Consider the following 4,932-nt stretch of genomic DNA (forward strand, 5'->3'; position numbering starts at 1 on the left):
GGATACCACTAGGGTCCCGGGTAGGATGTACTCGGGAGTGGATGGGCGTTCGGAATGGTCAAAAATGCGAGAAAGGGAATCGGGTTTGACATTCTTGGAACCCGGGCGATACGAGAGAGAGAAGTCAAAACGTCCGAAAAAGAGTGCCCACCGCGCCTGTCTGGAGTTGAGTCGCTTAGCGGTTCTGATATATTCCAAATTTTTGTGATCGGTCCAAACTATAAAAGGTACCCCCGAACCCTCTAACCAATGGCGCCACTCCTCCAGTGCTAACTTCACTGCCAACAACTCTCTGTTGCCAATGTCGTAGTTGCGTTCCGCAGGTGATAAACGATGGGAAAGGAACGCACAAGGGTGCATCTTGTCGTCAGAAGAGGAACGTTGGGAAAGTACCGCACCTACCCCCACTTCTGAAGCGTCCACCTCTACTACGAACTGACGCGAGGGATCGGGAGCTATGAGGATGGGAGCCGAAACAAAGCGGCTCTTGAGTTTGGCGAATGCAGCCTCGGCTGTATCGGACCACCTGAACGGCACTCTGGGGAGGTTAAGGCGGTAAGAGGAGCGACTATCTGACTAAAGTTGCGAACGAAACGCCGGTAGAAATTGGCGAATCCCAGAAACCTCTGTAGGGCCTTACGGGAATCTGGGCTTGGCCAATCCACCACAGCCTTAACCTTGTCAGGATCCATGCGAATACCGTCAGTCGAGACGATGTAACCTAGGAATGGAACGGATTGTGCATGAAAAATGCATTTCTCCGTCTTGACAAAAAGTCCATTCTCCAACAACCTCTGAAGCACTCGTCTGACGTGCTGAACGTGTTCCTGGAGAGAAGAAGAAAAAATCAGTATGTCATCCAGGTAGACATATATGAACTGATCAATCATATCTCTCAGCACGTCATTGACGAGTGCCTGGAAAACCGCTGGGGAGTTGGATAGCCCAAAAGGCATGACCAAATATTCGAAGTGCCCTCTGGGGTGTTAAACGCGGTCTTCCATTCGTCCCCCCTTATGCGAACCAAATGATATGCATTACGTAAATCCAACTTAGTGAACACGGATGCTCCCTGTAACCTTTCAAAGGCTGAGGACATCAACGGTAAGGGATAGGTATTCTTCACTGTGATGTTATTCAACCCACGGTAATCAACGCAAGGACGCAGAGATCCGTCCTTCTTTCCCACAAAGAAGAACCCCGCCCCGCTGGAGAAGAGGAAGGACGAATGAATCCAGATGCCAGAGAATCAGAGATGTATCTCTCCATAGCCTCCCTCTCAGGAACAGAGAGTGAATATAACTTGCCTTTAGGCGGAGACTCACCTGGCAATAATTCTATTGCACAGTCATAGGGACGATGCGGAGGAAGAGAAGCAGCACGGGACTTACTGAACACCTCCTTCAGGTCGAGGTATTCAACGGGCACGTTAGACAAATCCACTGCCTCCTCTAGAAACACAGAATCAGACACAGACGAACAGGCAGACACTAAACAGGACTCAAGACACTTGTTACTCCACATGGATATAGAGTTATGACCCCAGTCAACTCTGGGGTTGTGTTGGGTGAGCCAAGGGTGGCCGAGAACTAATGGTGCAAGGGGTGAGTCCATGAGTAGAAATGATAGTGTCTCAGTGTGATTGCCAGAAGTGATGAGTGTGATAGGTTCAGTGGTGTGAGAAATGTTGGGGAGTTCTTGACCATTGAGAGCGTTGACGGATATCTTGTGCGTGAGTGAGGTGATAGGAATCTGGAGTTTGTGAGCGAGCTTGAAGTCCATGAAATTACCCTCTGCTCCTGAGTCCAGTAAGGCTTGGGTGTCGTGCGTGTGGGTGGCCCATCTTAGTCTTACCGGGAGGAGAGTAGATGATGAGGTCTTCTCTGTGGTGACACCACCCGATAGTAGCCTCATGTTTACTACCGGGCCTGATCTTTTACCGGGCAGGAGTGGATAAAGTGGCCCGCTCTACCACAGTAGAGACAGAGTCCTTGGGATCTCCGCCTCTCCCTCTCTTCCCGGGAGAGGCGAGCTCTCCCAGCTGCATGGGTTCGTGAGCGGAGGCTGAACTGGCCGTGTTCCCGCCGCTGGCATGCCCGCCCTCCGTGTCGTTATACGGTCTGTTAGGGCATGCTCGGCGGCCAATACGACTCAGACGAGCGTCGACCCTCAAGGCTAGTTCCACTAGTCCATTTAAACTCCTGGGAAGGTCCAGAACATAAATCTCCTTCTGGATCCGGTCCTCCAGCCCATGCAGGAACATGTCCCACTGCGCCTCCTCGTTCCACTGACACTCTGCGGCCAGAGTGCGGAATTGGATGGAGTATTCCGATACTGAACGGTCTCCTTGGCGAAGGTCAGCGAGTAGTCTGGCCGCCTCCCTACCCGCCACGGCCCGATCGAAGACCCTTCTCATCTCCTCGGAGAGTGTCTGGAAAGAGGTGCAGCATGGGTCCTGGTTCGCCCACACCGCCGTTCCCCAAAGAGCCGCTTTGCCTGATAGCAGTGTGAGTATGAATGCTACCTTAGACTGTTCACGGTTGAAGGTCCGTGGCTGCAACGAGAAATGCATGGAACATCTCGTAAGAAAGGCTCTGCAATAGTCAGGATCACCTGAATAACCCTCTGGTGTCGGTAGCCGTGGCTCTAGCTGGGAATCCGGCTCTGGCGGGGCGGGTTGAACTGCCGGTGTAGGTGGCGCAGCGGAACCCCTCAGATGTTGTAATTGTTGGATCAGCTGGGATACCTGCGTCGCAAGGGCTTGTACTGCCCGATCTGTGCTGGAGATGTTCTCCTCTTGTTGATCCATTCTCGTGATACTGCGGGAAATGAATTCGGTCAGACTCGTTGAACTCGCTGCATCCATGGTATGGTCAGATCGTTCTGTGACAATACAGAGGCGGATGCAAGATGCAAGCAACGATGGTTTAATGACTACAGTTTACAACAGCAACAGGACAGACAGACTGTACTCAGACGGAATCCGACCCAGGGACTAGGGCGCATCTTCCAATGATAGCGTGCTGAGAAATCCAGGGGAGTGTGTCCGGATGGGTAGGAAGGAGCACAGCAGATAATCCACACAAGGGCGACGAGAGAAGAGCACAGACACACGACACAACCTCAGGGAAGTAACAACGATCTGACAACAAGAAACACTGGTTACAGAACATATAAAGGGAAGATAAGTGGTTCCAGCTGGAGCAGACAATCAGGCCGAGATTGGGAACCACGCCCACACAAACACGAGAGAGAGAGAGAGAGAGAGAGAGAAAGAGAGGCAGTGGATTCATGAACCGTGACAGTGTCTTTTTGTTTTCACCAAAACCCTCAGAGACACAAACAAACACCACTTAAATCCACTTCAAATACGATGTTGTTTTCCGGTATATGTAAATACATTTACCAACCAAATCCAAAAACGCTCAACCTCAACTTCATGACAGGGTCAGCCTCAGATTTGGGGGTTAAGTGCCTTGCTCAAGGGCTTATCGTCATAATATGGCATCTAACTAGGATACTGATTCCAGCAACCCTCTAACTCCCCATCAAATCTTCCCATCTGACCTTGAATTCGAAGTTCCTGGCTTGCCTCTCTAGGCTACCTGCCAGAGCCCTGCTCTATTCTGTGTTTGGAAGATTGTACCCATTTCTTTCTCCTCAGGCCATTCCGTTGGAAATCTGTCATCTGGTTTAGTTAATGGACCATTAACTACAATATGAAAAGTAGGCACATTAAACATCTGGCAAATTGAGCTCATTTGGTGAGAATGTCTGTAAAGTCGACGAGTAGGATACACAAACAAATGAAATACCCGCAGTCAAGTCTATTAGAGATAATCAACACCATCGTGTTTACAATAATAGGCTGATTTGAATGAGCGGGAATCAATCATAAGGTTTTTTATTACGAGCTTGCCTCAGTAGTTTTAGTTGCGTTTCTCATACATTTGAGGAAAGTAACAATGCTGAAGATTTTAGATTCAACATAACGAAATCTTGTTGCACTGTTATTATAAACGCACTTATCCCAGAAAAACAAGCTAGGAGGACGACCAATGAAGAAGAGCTAAAGGAAGCACAAACTCTTTCATAACTAGTGATGGGAGACAGGACCAAATCAATATTAGCAGCCTTGAAAGAGAGGTAACAAGTAAAGGAAATGATTCAAGACTGTTAGAAAACAGTTCAACTGTGTTCACATTGCCAGTTTGAAGTGACTCAAATCCTATTTATTAGCATATCATAATTGGAATCTGTTCTTTTTCCTGTAGTCTCATGGTATATGATAATTCAAGCCACAGTCAGGTACAAATTAGATGCCTGGCCATGTGACTTGTGTCTGAAAGGTCAAATCTGTTATTTGGCATATCTTGTTGCATGCTAGCTACTCTGTTGACAGTTTGAGAAGAACATGTGGTAGCTAATAAGCTTGTTAATTGAAACTGCTTTTTTCACCTGATTTGTCCAACTTATCACCTCTAAAATGTAAACCACACACTATAAAGAGTTTATATTAATGTGTCGATAATGGGTTTATGTCGAATTTGAATCGGGTTTTTAGGGCGGCGCTAAAGTTATCTTCAGAAGTGAACAGCGGCTGTCACGGCTTTTGACAGTCATGATGGCATGAGGTGATGACGCAAAAAAGAATGCTTTCAGTTGTACAATTGACTAGGTATCCACCCTTACCCTGAATATTTTTTCTGTTATCTGTGTTGGTTTTATTTGTCTTGTGTAGTTTCTTAATCGTTGTACCTAAACTGTATGTGTAAACATGTATACGCAGGTCCCAGCCGTAAAAAAAGACCTTGGTCTCAGTCTGTGTTCCTTGTTGAAATAAAGGTATAATAACCCTGTCCCTGTCCCTTTCTTGTTTTTAATCTGTGAGAGAAGCGCTACACCTGGTGTGTTTGTGTGTTATTAGTTAAG

This window comes from Oncorhynchus keta, chromosome 27 (genome assembly GCF_023373465.1).
Source record: "Oncorhynchus keta strain PuntledgeMale-10-30-2019 chromosome 27, Oket_V2, whole genome shotgun sequence".
NCBI lineage: Eukaryota > Metazoa > Chordata > Actinopteri > Salmoniformes > Salmonidae > Oncorhynchus > Oncorhynchus keta.